General features: G+C 33.1%; 1 protein-coding gene across 4 annotated transcripts in view; it reads left to right on the top strand.

The window, feature by feature from the left end:
* Positions 1-6,311: 6,311 nt before the first annotated feature.
* The window catches only part of LOC105193775 (leucine-rich repeat-containing protein let-4), a 109,048-nt gene continuing 91,868 nt past the window's right edge, over positions 6,312-23,491 (top strand). For 2 of the 4 annotated variants that reach the window (XM_011158380.3, XM_026135419.2), the window contains exon 1: positions 6,312-6,469. The gene's annotated coding sequence lies outside the window, so the exon portion shown is untranslated. Of the gene's footprint in view, positions 6,470-6,720; positions 7,102-23,491 lie in introns of those variants that run through there. The other 2 variants (XM_011158364.3, XM_026135418.2) reach the window with 2 other exon arrangements.

Below are 23,491 nucleotides of genomic sequence, written 5' to 3'. Positions count from 1 at the left end.
AAGAAAAACTTGTTCCTTTTTAAATTGAACATGATACAGATTGTTAAAAATTATATATGTATAATTACGACCAAGTAATATTAATTAGTGATCAAATGCAGTTTAAATTTGTCCTCCATAAATACGAGTATTTATTTCATAACGACTCGCTTATTCACATTTCTCATAAAAGCTCTGGGTAATCTGTTAGCAGTCAAAAAAAAGCTGCGACCTGGGTAAGATGATAAAGATTACTCGTCGCTTTCAAGAAATCCTCTCGCACTGCATTAACGACAAGTAATGGAATTTGTTTGCTCTCCATCAGATAAGGACTTAAATGCAAATAACATGCTTCTAAGAAGATACAAAGGAACAGCAGCGGTGGAATTACGGGCAAATGCGACGACGTGATATATATAGATATATAATACACAATGTGTGTATTAAAAAAGAATTTTGATGTATGAAAAGCGCAAGGCAACTGAGACATTTAAATTTCCTTTACCATAAATTATGATTAATGATCAAAATATTAGAATGCAATAAAGGATAATTTCTGTTATGTATGATACATAAAAGTTTCAGGCTAATCTCGTTAATCCTACTATTATTTCTGTTTCCCGTAAAGTTCTTCATTCTTCCTGTCGATCGTAAATTTGACTTCGACATTTTTGGGTCACTTGATTCCCAATGAGACATAAATATCGAAACGGAATTTCTCGTTTCACCGCAGTGAACAGTCAAAATGTGTCGAAAAGCACACTCGAATATCGGAAACGGAATACCTTTGCGGTTTCCTTCGCGTGGCTAAGAACCCGAAGACAATATAACACGAAAGTCTCGCTTGGCTAGTCACTCACGCTTCCTCTTCCTTGAATTTCATCCGAGAGACGCCGCCGGCGCCTCACCCTTTTTTCCAGCCCCTTTACACCCAGCGACTTCTTCCGTTTTTCATCGTCGTGGCGCCTAGGTTACACACCCCGAGAAAGTATTACGTGCATCCTGTTCATGATGGAAGAGCGTCGGTTTCCTCTCGACAACTACCGCAGTTTCGCCGCGATCCCGAGACGCAGAGATTTCGAGACGACAATTTGGGAAAACTTTTGCGGCCATTTCGTTTCTTTTAGAGCGCCCCTTACTGTTATTCTAATTGCACGAAATCCTTGCAGAAACCCTCAGCATCTCTCGGATGTAGAAAGGAGAGCAGAGGCATCATTGTACTTCCCAAGTTCACTTTCGTCTAATTGTAGAATCGCTCAACTTTACGTTTGCTTCCGTTTTTTTAATGATGTCAAATATTTTTACAATTTGCTTTTACTTCAAAGGAAAAATTATAAACATTTTTATTTAAAGCTATTTACTTATAAATATTGATACTCATATTTCAATAAATTGATCTTTTTATTATAATATGTATTATTGAAAATAGATCGTCGTGTACGATTTATTGTGAGATTTTTATATCTCACTTGCAGGAAATATGATTTTTTACGGACTAAAATATAGAATATTACACTATATCATGTGTGATACATGCGGCAACTATCGTCTGCTTTCAACGTTTAAATTTCCGACGTCATTTCTTCTCTCATATCCTGTTGCTTAAACCCTTTAGCTAACCTTTTAGCAAACCTTGTACGCGATATGGCTATCAATTAAAAAATATATACCATAAAAGCAAATAAAATTTATATAAATAAATAATCCATTAAATCTCTTTTGTAGTAACTTATAACTCATAACACGTTAGTTTATAACGATATTTTTATGATAAAATATAAAAGAAGAAATTGAAGCAATATATCGTAGCAATACACGTAATTGCATTTTTATCTCGTTTATCAATAGATAATGTAAAAAAAAAATTTTAATTACAGTTGGAGTATTAATAATATTGCCTGCAGAACTTACAAGTAAGCCTATTTATAGAGTAGTAAAAAAAACGTACTTTTTTTTATCAATAATCAAATATGGTTAAGAGATAAAACTTCAAAAATCAGCTAAATTTTTGTTTTTTAGCTATAACTTTTGAATAAAGCATGATAGCATAATTTCATTACTGTACAAAGTGTACAGAATTTCGAAAACACCACTGGTGAAACATTTAATTTTTTAGTCAAAAAATTTAGCTGATTTTCGAGAGCTGAATTTATTCCTTGAACATGTTTGGTTGCTAATAAAAAAAAAATATGTGTTTATTAGTTTTGATTATTGTGAAAGTGTACTGAGTTTAAATAAATTCAACGAATAACACAAAAGTGGGTTTTTTTGTTAGTTGCATTTAATAAGATGTCCTGATTTTCGTAGCGGAATAATGACTTCCAACAAAAACTTTCAATAATAAATTTTGTTCAAAAAGATTGCGGTAGATACGTTTAATTTGTCTTCTATTTCGCACGCATTATTATCGTATCCATACTTGTCTTTCGTACTCGCGAGAACGAAGGTAAGAGGAAGCAAAGTGACTAGAGGTGGAGATGAACGTAGGACAGGAGTGGCAGTATTGACCCAGTTGCGCCAGTGGCGCTCGTTGTTGCTCGTTCACCCTCTTCGCTCTTCAGCTCTTTCCTCGCGCTCGATGCCGATTAAACAGAAGTTGCGACAAACGCATGTGCGTACACGCGCTTGCCGTTAATAATATTAACCGATATGTTTACGGTAGCGGTTTAGTCGTGGTCGTCCCATGAGTATATACGGTGTTAATACTTCGATAAGTCAACAGCGTAATCTGAACTAATTTTTCACAAAGAGCATTTCAGAGTTGCTAAATGTAATAGCGCTTTTATTACAGATGTTAGAGGTCAAATTAAAAAAAAATTGATGTTCTTCTGTTGCGTTATTCTTTATCAAAACATTGTTGCTGATGGTTTAACTAATCAATTTCTACGAAACTATTAGATATAATAAATTAAAGAATTTTTATTAGTTAAGATCCGTGGTGCTATATTGTTCCGATAAAACGGTATTTTTCAAATATTTTTTATATATTTATAAAAGTATTTATACAAATTGTCTTTAAAATAGTAATAATTTGTAAAATAAATTTGTGCTTGTAAGATAAATATTTATAAAAAAGTATCACAGAAAAGACCGCGTTAAAACATTTAAAAATGACATGACAATAATGACATATGATATAAAAAGCTATACCATATGTATCTAAAAAAAAATTAGCAATAATATTCGATATTTTGAGATATTTAAGAATTTAAAATATTATTGGTTCGATATATTTAGCATGTAAAGAGGATGACATGGAGGTCTTAAGGATTTAACTTCGTCTATAAACCGTTTGATCTGATGCATCCATTAACATGAAAATTTTGCATTGATTGATCGCTGAAACATAGAACACCTACATGTATGGCGCGCGCGCGCATGCACATGCACACACATGCGCATACGCACATGCACACACATACGTACACGCACATTTTTTTTCTTTTCCGAAGCTATCATTATACGTATATATGATATATAAAAAATGTAATTTGATAAATGTTATGATACACAATCCTATACTTTATGTTTATATCATAGTCATTAAAAAATGCTTTCTTTTTCCAGACGTATAAATTGTTTAATACGTCTGCAACATAACAATAAATTGTATTAAAAGCCACTTTAAAATGCAATTTCTATTAATTTAATGAATAAATGTTTAATTTATTCGATGCTCACCAAGAAACGATAACAATGCAAATTTTGATATTGTTTTGACAAAAAAAAAACTGTAAAATTTTATGCATTTATTAGAAACATCTCTGCAAAAAAAAAGTTCGCTGCTTTCATTACGAAAAATCGAAGTTCTTTAGCATGAATATTATATATTCATTATTTATAGATAGGGACAATGAACCTCTCTCTAATTCTGTGTCAATGCTATCTATATCGATTTATCAATAATGTATTAATGAAATTATATTATTCGGTTCAAATAAGCTTAAAAACCAGTTAAATAATAAATATTTGTTATTTGCTATTCAATTATAGTTTCTATAATAAATACCTCAAGATAAATAAAATTTTAGAAATTTTCACACTTTCGTTAATATAGAGAAGCGATGTATACATCGCAGACGGGTCATTTGTGCCATTTGTCGCGTGATATATTATACGTATATAGCTGGAATTCTCTATTCTTTACTCTTCGTTCAATATGCGCGACATTCAATGTATCACTGAACATTTGTACGTCTAAATGTGTATAGAATGTAGGTATACTTATATTCTAAACCGTACATTTACCTAGATATATGTAAGAAACTCGAGTAGTATATACATATAATATCCGAATAAGGACAATCCTGAATTAAATTCACGAGATATTAGGTCGATATAAATCTCCATTTTTATTCATACAAAAAAAGCTTCTTTTTATAAGTTAACACAAGGTTTCTAAAAGAACGAAGCGGAACGAAATAAATAAATGATTCAACAATCCATCGATTTCGTCAGAAATACATATAAGTAAGCCATGTAACACTGTAAGTACCTAACTGTAAGTACCTAACTTATTTTAAAGTTAATATTACTAATACATATTTTAAAAATTATTAATTCATTTAACATATTTGTTACATTCAGTATTATAAAAAAACATTTCACGGATTAATTTATGAACATAAGCAGAATATTAATAATCATGAATGTTGTGTATCAGAGATCACCAATAAGAACACACCACTGTAGAATAACAGAACTTTACTTTCAAATAAATACATGTATAATTACAACAACTTTAGATTCGTGCGTGTATCCGCGTGGTCAGATCTCGAAAGTTCTCTATTTAAATTCCCACGAAACCATTGTCTTCGATTCTCGCAGATCATGATACAGGTATCGCAAGTCTATTTGTGGAGCTGCTGCTTGAGATCGTCAATGATCGCTTCATTTGCGCGCGCTCAATTTGTATAACAATATATCCACGAATATTTAACAAGAATTCACGGCAAATTACTTTTTTTATAATAAATAGTTATTACCAGAGGACTATTTGAGTACTCAATAGGTAATGTCACATAAAAAAAATTTATATGTCACGACATTTTCACGATGCGAATAATTGCGTAAGCGTGACACAAATTTCACGCAATTGCTGATAGTATTGGGCACTAAAATAAAATAAGGCAAAAACATTTCGTACATGCAAACTCTCTCACGCCATTTTATAAAATGTAGTTTCAACAGAAAAGATCAATCTTTATGATTTTGTGAGCGTAATGGGTTTGCAATTAAGAGTCTTCTTCCGCGAAATTCCGATTAAGGCGTTTTATAACAAAAACACACTAGAAGATTAAATAAAGATTTAGCTGGAGGATTAACGACATAATATATTCAATGTAACATTTACTGCAATGTTAAAACAAAGAGATACTCAGGTGGAACGTCTCCGAGTACCAACTGATTAAATACGTCTCTCACTCAAATTATTCAAACGCTGCTGTATTTTCAATAAAATGCTACTAATTGCTAATTATATAACACTATTTACTATTTTCGACAAAATCCTACTAATTACTAATGGAAAGTAGCGACACATTAATAAGTTAAACATTCTGTTTGAAGTCGTTAGTCGGAAGAGTGTTATGTTTATATTACTTGTTTCAAGTAAAAAAATTATTTCAATGTCCTCTCAATTTTCTTCATTGAATCAAATAAACTCATTGAAAAGATTTCAAACATGTATGTGCAGCTGAATTTGCGATTGCATATCTATAAATTATAGACGCATGTTTATTATATTTTTTTAATTTTATATTTTTATATTTTGTGTATATATGATATACAATATATATATATTAAAGGGAGGGCAAAGAAGCTCGTTTAACATTTTAATACAGCTCTTACAATAATTTGCATAATATTAAAATATTAATAAACAATTATTTCATTTGTGTTGTTCGTAGGAAAGAATTTTCAAAGCTTCCGCAGTTCATCTTAATCTTTTCTGCTATTCCATGATTGTTCTCTACTTGCTTTATTTTCTTTGAAGAGTTTTCGAGTTTAGACTTTTCCAACTTGCAACTAGCTTGAATTTATGCTGGTCGAATGCCAAGAGAATCGTCAGGTGGCCAGTCATCGACTTCACTGTCACCGGAAGACGCTCGAGGTGCGACAAGGACGGAGGAACTGTTCGAACAGAAGGGCTGCTGGAACAGAAGCTCCGGGGTATCCCGGTCGGTTGGCGGTGGGCCCGGGTTCGCGTTAGCTAGCGCGCGTTTACCAGCGAGGCGCGCAGGTGCGCCGCGACACTGGCGTCGGCGTCGTCGGTGTTTTCTCCCCCTTCCCACCCCCGTTGAATATACGCGTAGCTTCAGGTATGCGCGACGCCACAGAGCGCGGCAGAAGCCCAGAAGATCGCGAAGTCCCATCGTAGAGAGTCGGTTCTCCGCCGGGTCCGCTGTTCCGTCGCACGACTGATTTTTGACATGAGCCTCGGTTCCCGCGCGTTCGTCAGCTAGGAAGGGAAATCCTCTCCGGAAACCAGGTCAGTCAGAGATGTATCACGACGCGTCACCGATAACGTCACACACGTGAGGCCTGTTTATCGTCGCGAGATCAGTGCAATTTCAGTCGTGCAACTAGTTGAGTCGTATAATTCGCGAGTTATAATTTATACCCATATCATGTTTCAGTGAAATCGATTGTTCGCGATTGTTCCGTCTGATTCGCGACCGATTTCATTCGATAACTGGATTAAAGTACGGGAAACCTTGAAGGAGTTGGGAGAATACCAGTGAGCAAGTGAGCACCTTCGTTTTTTTTTTTCACGTTCCTCGAGAATATCACGGGGAAAAGTGAAGTGATAGACGCGGGTGGTGGATTCGGTGAACGCTTCTCGAATTCGCCGGAAGTTTGGATCCTCGTACAACTTGTTCGAGGAATCTTCTCTGTGGAAGATTCGCATTTTGCGAACACGCTCGCCGTTCGAAGGTGCCCGCTTGTTCACGGAAGAGACGACGCGCGTAAGTTGGACACCTGTTAAACTAGCATACGAACTAAAATCTCGACTGAATGCATCAGTTGTTGGTGACGACGTACCAAGTTCCACATTGTGGAAGATTGAGATACTGTGATCTTGCATAAACTTGATTAACGTGCCGCGAAATTGCTAGTTAGGTAGGTGTTAAATTAATTGTCTCTTCCTCCTGTATAATTTTCATCTGTACGTGCTCTTTTTAAAATTGAACGAACGCATTTATCGAGAAGTAGCGCGACGCGCGATAGGTACTGAGGGATCCACGATCAATCTCTTGTTCCTCGGTTTATTGATCAGGCTACACGTAAAACTACTGTTGTGCGTAGTAGAGACTTATTTCCCTTGCGACATCAAGGGTATCTCTGCCGCAACGACCAATGAAGTTTAAATGTGTAGTTATAATTACTGAAATCACGGTTCACGGCACAAAATGGTGCCCATGCGTTATAGTTTCATGGGTTTAACAACAACAAAACAACAATGAGGAAAGTTCGACTGCGGCTAGCAATAAATTTTGTGTTACAGTCAGCAGAGAAATATAAGTTAGTTATTACCTTCGTGATTGAGTGGAATAAATGATCTTACAAAATGTGGCATAAATAAAATATCTTCTTAAAAGATCAAATTTGATTCAATGCATTTCATAAAGTTCTCAAAGAATACTTGAAAATATCAAAAATTATTATACACAAACAAAGTTTACTATAAAGTTCGCAATTGACAGATTGAGCTTCATAAAATTGACACATAAGTAGAGATTTATAATAGAAACGACGATAAAAATTCAATTTTTGTCGTGTATAAATAAGGCCCAGAAAATTGCTTCTCGTGCAGAAATTAAATCAATAAAATTAATAAAAGTTCAAATAAAAAAAAATAAAAATAAAAATAAAAAATATACAATGTGAAATATAAAAAAAGTAAAGTAAAAGTTTTGATTCGCAAGGAATAATTGAAAATATTAAAAGTTAATGTAACAAAGTTTATTACACAGTTTATAAGTGACACATTGAACTTTCGTAAAATTGACACATAAGCAAACGTTTATAACAGAAACAATGACAAAAATGCAATTTTGTCGCGTACAAATAAGTTTTAGAAAATTGCTTCTCGTGCAAAAATTTAATTAACAAAATCAATAAAAGATCAAATAAAAAAAATGTGCAACGTGAAATGTAAAGTAAAAGTTGCAAGTCTCACTTACGGTTAATTATGAGCTTTCATTGAAAAAAACGGATAAAAAGTGCAACAATGGTTTCTTCAGTAAATTAATCGTATCTCTCTGTTCTTATATTTTCAAAAGTTAACTTCTTACAAATACTTTATTCTCAGTGTATGATAACAGTACTATCTCTAAAGACTATTGTTTTCCGGTGGTTTCCGTCCGTCCTTCTCGTGTCTCCAGTGAATTTTTCAAACCACTGTTGCGCCATGCGTATATCGATCGTGCCTCACCTCTTGCCTTTTTGTACATTTTGTAGTAGTAAAATGTGGAGTAATCGTAGAAAGGTATTTTGTCGCACATGCTTCCTGATCATATATCGATAATTTTTCTTTCTAAAATTTAATCATTAAAAAATTATCATAAAAAGATATATTTCATGGCTCCTACTTGTTTATTACGTTAATTGAAAAAATGCGTGTTTATTCAATGTATAAGTTTCAAAGAGAAAGCTCGCATTTGCGGCAAGACATGTATATTTCTCTTTGTTGTGCAATAGTCTGAGTGCGCTTTAAGGATGCTCGGGTAGTCAATCCGTGATAAATCCGGAGTCGAAACGTGTGTCCATCAATTATCGTGACAGAAGCTTCCTTTTAAGTTTTTCGATCTTATCACGAGCGACTGCACGAGAATAAACGCAATATCGATCGCGGCGCAAGATTCATGCGAGTGTACGATGCACGGCAGCGTCGAGGAAACAATTTCTGTCGTATTACGTGTAACAAGTGGCTCCGTTTTGTTCGGGTCGTAGGACTTCCGTCCGGTCCCATTGTCCCGAAATCTCGCCGTTTCGTGGCGAGCAACGCGCCGATGATGACGGCGAGGCGTTAACCCGCCCATTATTCAGGGACCAGGTCTCATTTGGCGACAATGAAAATGGTTTTGCGCCAAACATTACCATCCTCGCATATCGGATAAAGGACTTCATCAAGCTATTCGACGGACGTACGTGTACGAAGTCGGACAATGAAGTTCTGGAGTTGATTTCGTATTGTAAAGTTACTAACTTGTGGCGCACATCTCTAATTCGAGACGCAAACTCGAAAGTAAACTGAGTTGAAGTCGAAGTTTTGTTCTCTCTTTATCTTGCCCCGTAATGTTAATAAATGCGAACACAACGAAAACATATAACAAAAGAAAATTAGAACAAAAGAGATGGATTCTGCGAGCTAAATTCCATGAGCTTATCAAGCATATTTCGTTGATTAGACGTACGTTTTGAAAATTAAAGAAAGCAATCAAAAGTAAGAAGAAGTTTTGTACGCTGCAAATGAATTTCTTGTGAATGATGGTCGGATAACGTACGCCGGATAGCTAAAGTCCAATCCATTTCATATGACGAAACGGTATACGTTCACGAATGCGAAATTACGGGGTCATAACTTCAGCAGCGCTCCCCCTGGGTGCCTTATTTGCTCACGCACATACGTATGCGCGATACATGGACGGTCGACATCCGAAATTTCGGGCGATACGCCATACGAAGTGAGAGCAGGGTGTGTCCAATTCGAGTGCGCGTGTTGGCGCAAGGGTTGTTTACGTAATCCCAAGGGAATGATAGAACATGGCTCTGCTGTTACCTATAATTCTCCCCTCTCGCCTCCTTTTATCAGAGTAATTTCCTTCGCGCGTTTTCGTGCGCATTTCCTTAATAGTACGCGTTTGTTCCATTACCATACGCTGCTCCCTGGAATCCTTTCGTCAATTAATTCAAGAGGCTGTTCACGAATCGCGGTAAAATCGTATCGCGTATTACCGGGAAAGGGGGACGGCAAAGGTTAATGCGTTTTTCGATGTTGCATTATACACTACCCGCGGAACACCATTAATTCGCGAGCGCTTACAAAAAATCAATAAATATGCGCGATAAGAAAAATATCCACGTCTAGATCGATTATCCGAACAATAAACAATCTGTCTGATCAAATATGGTTATTGATTTTCCAATAAAAACAAAATATGAGATATCGAATTTTTTTTATAATATTTGTTTCATTTGAAAACATTCCATTTGTAAAATTCTTCATTTTGAGTGACAAATATCGTCAACAATAATGTAATTATGACAATGTAAAAAAAAACCGCAAATCATGTATAGAAAAAACCATTTGTCAAATATTTATAAATTCAATTAGAGATTTGAAAACAATTTTAGGTCACCTAAATAATTAGGTAGGATGCTCAAACTGGCTGCGGTCAAATCTTTTTACAACATTGCTCATGATGCTTAAACGTCCATCGTCAGAAATTTTAATGATCCAGCAAATTTATTTTCAGATCTGTAGCTAGCTATATTTTTAAATACTTTAGCAAAACTGTTATTACCGTCACTGCAGAGTAATACGTGGATGACTATAGAATGAGATGCTAAAGAATTGAATACATGACGAGCGCGTCAGAAATTTTAACGTGCTAATTCACACTCTTGAATCACTCAAATTTTCACTTTTCAAAGACTACAGCATCTCATCTTCATCTTTTTTATCGGGAACATCGAGTAATTGAATAGTTCGAATCTCAAGATTAAGCTTCAAATAGAACGTGCTTCAATTAAAGATATCTTCGAATTGATTAAATTCTCATTTTAGAACATCGGAATTATTATAGTTTGAACCTAAATTTTATTAAGTATACTAATATGGAAAAGGAAAGACTAGTGAAAAACTGCTTTTCAAACTGTCTAAATTCTTCAAACTGGATTCTCTCATCTTTTACTTCAAATTATTCATGCAAATCAAACATATTGTACAATTTGCTCGAACGTTGTGAGCTCTATTTCTACTCGAATATTCCGCGTTCCCAATTCTCCTTTGTCTCGTATTTTATCGCTTTAATTCGAGTATCGAACATTCGTGTTCCAGCAATCTTCGCATGTTCAGGGACAAGTCCGGGGGTATAAGTCCGGCGGTATCGCTACCGCGCCGCGAAATGTCAGCGAAATGGCCGGGGTTACGACCAAGTCGATTCATCCTTACGTCGCTGCGTGCGAGCGAGCGCGGCCTGTGTGTAATCGCGACCCTAGATTTCGCCCACCACCGTAAAGATATAACCAGCCTACATTCGTACGTTAATGATCGCAGTGCGGGGCAATATCGCGCGTTATCGGCCGACGTTATCGTCGTTCCGTGCCAATGTCATAATGCCGCGAGTCGAACAACCGTGCAATTCGCTCTCGCGGAGAATTGCGCTGACTCGCCTAGAAATGCACATCGTTTTCCTACCCCTTCTGTCGGACATTCAGAAATGTTACTGGAAAATACGACGCGCGCTGATACGCAGTTTATCCCCGGTCGCTCGTAAATTGCACACCGGGAATGCAAAACGTAACGGCGCGGCGAACATTATTCATACTTTTATGCTCTTTCGTTCTTCGAGTACGTTCTTTCTGATACGCAAATGACCTTTATCGTATTTTCTTGCGGCGTTATTAAGATAAGCGAGGGAGGATGTCTAAATGAGGGGAGCGCATACAACATCCTTAAAGAAACACGATTACATCGCTCTTACAACTAGAAAAATGTGCTCTTTTTCTGGTGGCACACGTTAGATTAATCAAATTATTAAGACAAAATATGCACTCGTCCGACATATGCATCTGTTTTCATTCACTTAGCCCGTTTATTTCATTATTACATTTAAACGTGTAGCATTTCTTTTCCACGCTTACGATTATGAAGGCAGTATAATCGCCTCTCATATCACGTTCTCCCCCGTTGGTGTACCTAAACAAATTTTGTCTCATTTACTAATCAAGTTTAATATTGAACGCGGATTAAGATCTTACGGAAAAGAATTTTTCATCACATTCTTGTGTTATAAAAAAAAATTAATTCTAAACCCTACGCGGAATATGACGTGACGCGCAAAGACGTGCAGTCTTGCAACTTTCTGCATGTATAAATTTTTCTAGAAAATCCGACTCCCCCACATATCATCCTTATTTATTATACTTTACGATGTAAGATCGTAGGGTTGAATTCGCATTGCGTTTAACATAAATGTACGATCCTGTGTTGGATGGCGTGCAATAACGTGTATCATCTTTATTGGGGAGGCTTACGTCATACCGTAATGCGTTCACTGCATACACGCCGTTCCTACCATGTAAAAACTCGCGAAGGCTACAAGTCAAGGCTCACAACAATGCCAACCTCAATGAATTTTCGCTGTGGTGAGAGAAAGGCATTGCACGCCACTTCTTTTCCTCTCCGACTTTTGCACAAAGAAATGGTATGCTGTTTGTGAACACACAACTCGCGCTGTTCTACTCGGCTCGGAGTCTTGGCGAGCTAACATATTTCCCGCACACTTTAAGGTTTAAAGGCATGAAGCTTTTATAACATTTATTAAAAAAATACATACCCCTTATACGAAAGTGGATCTCACGTATTCGATTCTAACGTCAAGAAAAGAATCGTAGACCTTTATCAAATAAGATTGAGCAAAACACAAAGAAGCGGAAAAAATAATATCAATTATGAAATTAAATTGCCAATATCGACACAAGTTTTCTAAAACAATCCCTTATTTCTGAAACATTAAACTGCACTTTATTAATACCGATAAAAGCACGATCTGCTTAGATAATAATTAAATAAGTAAAAACTCATAATTATCGTCGCTGTTTTCTATATAAAATCAATTAAAAACAAATTTTTTAATGTGTAAACAATACTCATACAATTTTGTTTTGCAAATTAGGCAGTTTAAACAATAATATGTATATTATTGATAAATTGATCAGATTACATGTTTTTAGCGCGCCCTGAAACTATTTCATAATATTTATATTTTTCTTTTCCATATTTTCTTATAATGCAGTTTTAAACATAAACTTGAGGTAAACTGACACATCTGGCAATAAAACAAACTGTAATATAGTAAAAATCCATATAGGATAGAATAAAAGGCACAGCATTGCGAGATTTATCTGCTTATATAATATATAATGGGTGTTTACATATAAATTTATTATGTAACGAAACGGAGTATATAATTAATATTATCTCTGTCATAATTACCGGCATCATTTATGAGGTATTATTGTGTTTTTTAAAGTGATTTTCCTGGGAGGCCTATTCCATTCAACAGTCATACTATTTTTTATCTAGTTATATATGTTACATAAGTTTATTATGTAACAAAACGGAATATATAGGCTACGTCCCATTTCACGCATGATGCGCATGTATTCATAACATATTATTTTATCCTTGTAATTCCCTGAATGTGAAACAAGGGTAAAATAATACATCATGCGCATTATGTGCAAAACGGAATATAGTTAATTAATTAATATTATTATCTTTAATAGTTTTCCGCCCACGAGTTACTATTGCAGAGGCCTCTCTCTCTCTCTCTTTTTCTTTTATTTTATTTTATTTTATAGCAGTTTCTCCGGGTGGCCTATTTCACTCAACAGTCGCACTTCTTTTAAATGTAAAATATACGTATAAAATTATCCATGAATTATATGTATTAATATGTATAAAAATACAATTTTACACGTGTATTTCACTAAAAAAATAATGCGACTGTTGAGTGGAATAGAACTTCCGGGAAAACCACTTTAAAAAAACGCAATATTACCTCACGAATAATACGGAAAATTGTTATCAAAGATAATATTAATTATATATTCCGTTTTGTTACATAATAAATTTATATGCAAACACCAATTATATTATATATATATATATATATATATATATATATATATATATATATATATATATATATATATATATATATATATATATATATATATATATGTATATATGTATGTATGTATGTATGTATGTATGTATGTATGTATGTATGTATATGTATGTATGTATGTATGTATGTATGTATGTATGTATGTATGTATGTATGTATGTATGTATGTATGTATGTATGTATGTATGTATGTATGTATGTATGTATGTATGTATGTATGTATGTATGTATGTATGTATGTATGTATGTATGTATGTATGTATGTATGTATGTATGTATGTATGTATGTATGTATGTATGTATGTATGTATGTATGTATGTATGTATGTATATTTAAAATATACGTAGAAAATTATACATACGTATGTGTATGCGTGTATGTAATTCATAGATAATCTTTTTTTATAGTTAAATATATTATGAATAAGTATAGTATCTTATTAATAACAGAACACTTTTAAACGCAGTGAATGGTACATTCAATAATTTGTATTCTATCGAGTTAGTAACCTAATCTAATTTTTATATATTGTCATGCTACATGTTACGTTTTATGAAACAACATAAGGTATTTGCATAAATCAACAAAAATGTTTTACATTGAAAAGCTTCTAGGAATTCTCATATACATTAACTAACTTGTAGATAACTCTTTACTCAAGTACAAAAAAAAAGAAAAATTTAGCATATTTCCCACTGTGTCGATTTTGGGGTTCTTTTTGTTAAACGCTCGTTTTTGCTTGTCTGACAAAAACCTTAATTATTGCAAAATTCGAAACAAGATAAAAATTACTATATCTTCCCACACTTTCTAATTTATACTTTTGTTTTTTCAAAGTTTTTATTTCTAATTTTTATGAAGAAATATAATTTAAAAACAAAATGGTACGTCGAGTTTTCTCTATTATATCACATAATTATGTTGTAGATTTTATCGCAGTAACAGGAACGGTAGCCTCCGTGGAGAATTCCTTTTAAGATGTATTTTTACATTTTTTCGTGTTTTATTTTTTTCTTTTGCATACTAAAAAATTTATATTAAAGCAGTAAAAAGTTGTAAAAAATCATATTTAAAATTCGAATTTGTAGTTAGATATATTGTACGTTTCTTCGACGCGACACTAACATATTACAAAAAAATTCTTGAAGAAAAAATTACTTAATTAATTTAAAGGACTAAAATTAAGTTCGCGAAACTTTTTCAGACCAATTAGGATTCATCCTGTTAGAAGTACAAGTTTTACGATTGTGCCATCGGGAGATAGAGAGTTATAAGGCGCTTTCACGCAAGTTCTCCAAGACGCTGCAAAAGCGATAAACTGATTTTCCGGCTACGTACCAACGAGTTTTTGCGCGTTTCACGCTCGTGGATTTCCCTTACGTGCTGCGGTATTACCCTCGCGAGGTGTTTAAACTAACTTTCAGACACGGGCTCGCGCGCACGAAGCGGGTGCGTTATCTTCGAAGCCAGGAAATTACGAAGCCTAACTTTAACGCGGTTCGCTTAAGACGACCCAAGAGGATCGCCGACGAGTAAGTGATTCGCGCGACAAAGCAGAGCGCTGTCGCTTGTATTTTTATGGTGCGCTTGATTAAAACATCGCGCTATCGATCGGGTCGACTTTTGTGTACGCGAAGGCTTTGACCGCGCGTATTATCTTTGCGTTTGTGAAGGCAACCACGTCCGCTCGTTAATCCGGTGAACTCGATTCAAGGCAAACTACCGTTGACCTCGTTTTTTCCCTACGTTCCTTTTCGCCCTGTATCGCGATTACTCCGTTACGTTGTTCCACCAGCGGCGAGATTATTCTCGATTTTCCGTGACCCGTCGCGTAGCGTGCGTGGCTTTTCCGAAGGAATAATAATTGATGCTCTTCAAACATTTTAGACTCGCTCGTAGTCGCATCATGTATAATCCGCCGCTTGAATTTGCAAGAAAAAATCCTGTAATAAAAACTAGCGTAAACGGAGATAAACAAAATATTCATTTGATTGGATGTCCCATGACACTTGCAGACAAGTGTATGTGTCGATAGTACAGAATATTTGCTGATTTTAAATAATCTTGTGCTGAGTAATCTCTCTTGCTAAAGTAACAAAATTTGCATAAGTACGTGCAAGGAAATTTAACTTAAAATATAAAGTCAGTGAAAAAGGGGCGACACGCAGTTTGCATTGCATAAACATGCATGTAGCTCCTTTTTGAAAGATGTTCTTGAGATACATCAAACTTGTAAGAAGAAAGAACTTGAGTTTGTTCAAATAAAAGAAAAGTAAACTTTAGCCATTATCCTTATAGAAGATGCTATCACTTTTTTGGAAGAGGAGGAGGAGGAGCATTGTACTTTTGACATTTCCGCTACATGGATGCTTTCTGCATAGACTTCACCGCACTTGCGAGAAAAATTGCGAAGAGTGCACAATCCATTAGCATACATCCATTTTCAATGTCTCGCGAAAAATATCGACATTGAAAAAAGTAAACGCGTAACGTGCGAAGTGAAGACTATAACCGAATTAGATGAATGGTTCGAGTTATGAATTCGCGATTAACCGATTTCACGCAAAGAAATGAACATTCGGTATGCAAGCATATGGACTAATATTCGCGCACATGTGTATATGTGTCGTGAGAAAATTTTTCTTCGTAGGTCTTTTTAAAAATTTCAGCAGCCAGAGCATAACTGTAGACACGCAATTTTAGCTTCCTGTTAGCTCGTTTCTCGGTGAAATTTTCAGTGGCGTAGAAAAGCTTAACGCAGCGAAAGAACTTTCTGTGCAATCCAGTTAAGTTATTATTATTATTATGCATTTTTATTCTCTGTACGTTTTCTCTATAGATGCGAAGGAATCCGATTATTGCCAATAGTTCTGAACGATTCTTTCTTGAAAACTCAGCCATATTCTGAGTGTTACTTGTCACGGGAATACTGATATAGAGCATAATATAATCTGACTTTACTGTTCGCTCTCAAAATTTTATCGCCTTGCGGACATATAAATCGTGGCTCGATACTTTAGTAAGATTTGAAATAGTGTTAGTGAGAAATGTCTGAATTTTTTTATGAACGTAACGACCGGCCGTTTCTTACCGTGGCTTCGAAATTTGCGCTTTATAGAGTCATTAAACAAGAGGTATCGAAAAACTTGGAATATAGCACAACATCCTTACGTGACCGTACATAACATAACCGAGAAGACACAAGAGAGAAAGAGAGAGACAGAGATTTTATTATACCTTAGGGCAATGTCCGTTGAGGTACACAGTGAGATAATATACATGCGCATATAAGTAACTATGCTACAGGGAATTTACATGAGCCCTTACAAACATGTCAAAGCTGGATTAATGTAAGCAGTTAGCTACGTGTAGATCAAGATTAAATTAGTTACAAACTAAACAACGCATAGTGGGTAATTTCCAAATATAATTAAAGTTTTTCTACAAAAACCAGTCAAATCCAAAAATTTAAATTTTTACGAAACAAAAAACTTCTCATCTTCAAACCATTCATTATATAAATGTAATAATTTTTCTTCAGACATATAAATATAAGGACAAAATTTTAGACTTTGCTATTTAATAATAACATGAATATTTTTAGGAGACCCATTTAAAAGAAGTAAAAGACCTTTGGATTTTGATTCTTGTGAAAATTTTTATATCTACTGTCTGTTTGTACTTATATTTCCCGTTTTCTGTTTGATTTTTGCTAAAAGAAAATTGTTCATGGTATAACTACTAATAAAAAATAATTTGATGCCATAATTCAGATATATTCACGTGTGTACGCCTTACAATACTGTCAAGCATAGAAATTGCGTTTGTCGAGGGGGAATTTCCGTGAACATAATACGCACTAACTCTGCAGGACAAGTCCGTATAATTTAGCACGAAAGGCGATATTGCTTTCCCTTCGTAGAATGTTCCTTGCCTTTGCGGTGCGATGATAGATAGAACGATCATGAAGTTCCGTGAAATGGTAACTTGTTTGCGTATGAATTATTTACTATTGCAGAAAAAGCTATTTCGCCAACTGATTACTAACATTCGTAAACGAAAACGTGATCGTTGCAGTCGGGAAGAGCTGCAAAACGATGCAACTGGCTAATAATGTTAAACGTTCGCTCAGCAATATGTTCCAAACAGATGGCATTCATTAATGTAGCCCACGCCGTGCTGACAGAAGAAATAGATTAGATACGTTTTTGTTTACTAAGCGAAAGACAGATTGGATACAATATAGGTATAGATACAGTGATAAAGCTTTAATTAATCTGACACAGTTTTCTTGTTTGATATATGGTAAAGACATCTACCTGCGACGTTGTTGTCACATTGTCATCAAGATATCTTTTTCTTTTATTTTATTTTTATAATATTTTCCTGTTGATTTTGGACAAGAATTGCGAGAATACGGCTGCAGAAATAATATTCTGACTGTCTTATATAAAATGATTTCTTACAAGTACGTTTTTATTGACATGTAACAAATAAGATAGAGATTAAACATCTTAGTATATTACAATCTTATATTCCTTAGATATGCAAACATGAACGACGTAAAATAGTTTTATCGTATTTTTTTTAATATAAAATTTTCTCTCATAAAAAATTTATCTTTTTATTTAAGTAAGAGATTCGCGTTTTCTTTTCAAAAAGAATTTATCCAGTTTTTATTTAAATAAAAAAGACATTCTCATTTGAGCATTATGATCATAAGGTCAAAAAATAATTTTGTAACAACGTTTTTTACAAGACTATTATGTCTTATTAAATGTGTTTTAATTAGTATATTTTAATTTTAAAATATTCTGTGAGTGTATGCTTGTGCGTCAAAAAACTACAGAAATTAATATTTTTAATTTCGTATATATCATAAAATTAAATTTTTGTGTCACAAAGCATGAATTTCAGATTGTATTTAAGAATTAAAAAAAATTAAATCATTAAAGAGATGTATTTCCTTCTACATCGTATCGCTGCTAGATAATTGCGCTGTAAAGTAAATTGTCATTTTTGTTAAGAAACGATAAATAAACTAATAAATTTCCGAGTAAATTTTTTTTTTTTCGCACTTTTCTCCAACATATAACATGTGTTCTTTTAATTTTTTCACTCGACAATGATCGCAATACAACCTTCGCTGCAATAATATCGGATATTGACTGCTGATGGGCGTTTTTATAATATTTAAAAAAACTTCACCGTGAATATCTTGTAAGAGCGATTCTTTGAAATGAAATGCTTAAAATATATCACGGATATATAAATAAACTGAAAATCGTATCTATTTTACGTGAACCGATCTTTACGCACATAATCCACTTATTAATCAAACTATGCAAAGGACGAGATAAGTTGTAGTTAATGCCGTGTCTATAGTAGACACTAAATTTTCCTCAATCTAACGTAACTTCGTATACGCATCTCGCCTTCCAAACTTATTTAAAGTTTCTTAAACTCGGCTCCACGGCTCGTTTCGTTAAGAACACATCAATCGCATTAACATTGTAACATCTTAACTAAACGTAACTTCGGTATCGCACCATATACATATAGTAACTTTCCTTGAATTCTCCAGAATATTGGTATTTTACATTTACCGCACATGAATCTTTACTTTGGGTGTAATTTATACGTAAAATGCATCGCGGGATCCATTTGACTATAGATCACCTTATCAGAATAATGCGCTCGCGCATTATAATTGCTAGATCAATATAATACAGCTATCAAAAAGATTATATTCATCTTAAATAGAACAATGAAAAAAATTGATCGCAAATATTAATCGCTACAAAGTGCTATTATAATCAAATTATAAAGTTTTCAAAGAAAATGTATATAGACAATTAGATTAATTAAAGAGAATGGTACTGAAATTTAATTTCGTTGCAAGGAAAAATTATGATTATATTGTATAATAGATATCATACCTATACAATAGTCTCTGCAATCTACTCGCATTCTCTTTATTTTCTTACCATTTTGACAAATATTAAAATAACATAATATCGAAAATACAGAAAATAGAGAAAAATATCAAAATATATGTTCAAAAAAACCAATCTGTTCATCAAAGCTGCTTTTACCGTAGTTACTTTCTTTTAGAAGATGAAGATCGTCGGATAATAATATTGGTATATTGGTTCTTTGATAAAAAAAAAGTTCTACATGCGATTAAAAAAAAAATCTCAAAAAATCTTGCAAAATATTGGGCACATTGAGATTCTCTCCATCTCCGAACAACAGTTTTTAAGTGCCGACAATAAAAAAAATTCTAAAATTATAAGCTATTTTTCTCCCTTCAAAAATAAGAGAGACTTACTAAATATTGAATGAGTTTCTTTAGAGGGTTTGGAACAGAGTTGCCAGGGATTTGAGAGATTTTCCCTTAAATTTATATTTAGTTAATCGATATTATCAGGGATTTTTTTGGAAGGATAAAAATACTTATAGATTTTTATACTTTTCTTCCCTAAAGATTCTCTAAACTTTTTATCCATCCAAAAAGTTCCCTGTGATAATAACAAAACTAATATTTGGGGAAAAATCTTTCGACAAGAAATTCCAAATTTGTAACATCTTTAAATGGAACTAAATTTAAAAATCATTTGGACTTGGTAAAACATTTTTTGATGAACATTTTGCCATTTTGCACGATTTTTTATAGCCATGCTAATCCGAGTAAAAAATACGAGTACCAGAATCATGTTTGTTTGCCCGTCATTTGGAGTTGCTAATTAGCGAGGTTCCATAAATATTTGTCTGTGAGGACAAAATATATAGTCTATAGCTTTGTGTGAACTAAATATCGTAAGTCAAGAATTAAATTACAATAGGATAAACGTTAAAATAAACTTACTGTCGGAAGAAATATAACATGACATATGCTCGATTGATCCGAACATGTATTGCAAACGATATGTGTACGTAATCGTTGAAAATAGATCTAATCATATGTAGGTGGTAGTTATTTGTAAATAATCTCTGATTACTGATATCCGTTCATACGTTTTTAGCAAATCTAAAAATAGCAAAATAGCAAAATTAAATCTTAGTATCAATCTCTTTAATTAATCTAATTGTCTATATAAATTTTCCTTGAAAACTTTATAATTTAATTATAGTAGCACTCTGTAGCGATTAATATTTGCGACCAATTTTTTTCAGTGTTTTATTTAAGATGAAAATCTCATCTAACAATTCGATATCCTCGTTTAAATTAAGCCCGTTAAATTGTTTTTAAATGTAATCATCAAAATTAATCTTTTATAATACTTAAGTCCAAAATCAAATTCCTTTAATTGTATTATTCCAATCAAAGAAATAATTGAATTTTATAATCAAAGATAACCAAGTATTTAGAGGAATTCAATTTAATGTTATTCATATGTTCTTTGAATCTAGTTTTTAATTTATATATGTGTGTGTGTATATGTATATGTGTGTGTGTGTGTGTGTGTGTATAAAATGCAATATTTTTATATTATTAACAAATAATGTATATATTAGTAATAATTATATATATTACAAAAGATATTATTGTTGTACAAATAAATAATCTACCATTTTTTAACAAATTAATTACGAAATTTAGTATTTATTTTTAAAACATACTAATATAGTTATTGTTGAAAGTCTTTAGATCAGTCTTTCTATACAGCCGGAATCTATAATTTGACTGAAAGGTAGAAAGTATTAAAAAATAACGCATAAAAAGAACAATTTTAACATCTAAAAATTTTGCTAATAGATACATCAAAAAATATTTTTGTATGGTCAAAATAATTACGTAGGACGCCCACGTATGATAACATCGCTGTAAACAGTTTTAACATTCTAGTAACTAAGTTAAACATTCGATACATTTTTTTTTTAATGATTCAACATCATTATTTTTAGATTTGTATTACAGCAAAATTGTTCTTTCCGTATAAAAATTATTTTCATCACTAAACTATATCAATATTTTTCAATAATAAATTCTGAATTTTATAAAAAATAGTGGATTATTTATTTGCACACCTAATATTATTATTCCTAAGAAACCTTTCAATCTCCACGTACACATCCACGATTTCTATTTTCTCACATGATCACGTGGGAATCTCAGGATATTACGGCATACAGTTTGGCAACACAGGGAGGTAACATAATCTGGTATATCCTGGAAATATCTGCGTATAGACGCGATTCAGATATGTCGATATTCCCGACGATATCCCGCAGGCATTCACAGAGTATCCGCCTAACATCCTTGCATATAATAATATCGTACGTTACCCCATAGTTACAACGTTGCATAATGATTGTTGCTGGCATAAATTCGTCAAACCTAAGCGATATTTGCTGTTTAATTCATCTTTGTTGGCCGTAACTTCCGCATATGTGGCGTAACAGAGTTTAAATAAATTACAGTAGGAAGCAATGTTGCACAACGGCTTGTACCTTAGTTGGAGTGCGGACTTAATTATAAAATGATAACGTATATGTTATCAGTGAGAATTAGAAAAAACATTAATAGATTATTTATAAAATATTCAAATGCATATTCGTGGAAAACGCAATTTCCTTGTCTCTCTTAATAAAACACATCTTTGAAGAAATAATTCATTCAATTATCTATTTAAAAAATTTAAAAATATTTACTTAATGCAATTGTTCGGATTGTGCTTTTCCGATTTGTTTCATACTTGTCTCATATCAAAAGGCATAAAATATCAAAATTAATTAATTAATATTTATTAATAAATTTAAATTTTATCGATAAAATGTGTAAAACGTTTGTCAAGAAACGCACAACGTAAAATGCAATTTTTGACGCTGCTGAACTTTGTCTTCTTATGAAAAATGGAAAATAGTTTATGTTCTTAAAGAAACTTGTTTTGCTCTTAAAGTTACTTGTTTTTCACTGTTTAATAAAAAGGTCACATAGCTTTGTTGTTTCGTACAGATACTTGCACGGAAACGTAATTACACACAAGAACATATTTGTTGAAGCTCAGTTGACTACAAAAAGAAAATTACTGATTACAAGTCAAGCAAGAGTTTAAAAAATTTATTGCCTTATAAAATAAATATATCATTGTAAAACTTTAAAATTACAGAGCTAAATTTTCGGTTTTATTGCGATTGGCTACATTTCCACTACATTATTGTTTCCTCTATGTTACAATTTTCCTCTATATTAATCTATATTACTACATCAATATTATTACAGCAATGCGACTATTCAATCTTGATAATTACAGTTTAATTTAAAGAAATAGTTAAAAAAAAATCAATAAGCAGGAACAAAAAAAAAGAAAAAAAAATGAAATTTGAACTTTTACTTTTGCAGAATTCTTGGAAGCAAAGGTTAAAGCTTACGCAATACTTGGAAGTAAATACTAGGAATTTGCAGCTCCATTAACTTCATTTAAAATTAAATGTTAATTTTGTAGTGAAATTGTAGCTACAATGCTGCGTTTTCAAAAAATTCTAGTTCTTAGGTTTTAAATTTTGATTTTTCACTTAAATTGTTTTACGATCATCTGAAACACAAAAATGCAGTATATTCTTAAAATATATAATTAAATCTAGT

Source organism: Solenopsis invicta, chromosome 2 (genome assembly GCF_016802725.1).
Source record: "Solenopsis invicta isolate M01_SB chromosome 2, UNIL_Sinv_3.0, whole genome shotgun sequence".
NCBI lineage: Eukaryota > Metazoa > Arthropoda > Insecta > Hymenoptera > Formicidae > Solenopsis > Solenopsis invicta.
The sequence above is the reverse complement of the archived record's forward strand: the minus strand, read 5'-3'. Positions and strand labels throughout refer to the sequence as shown.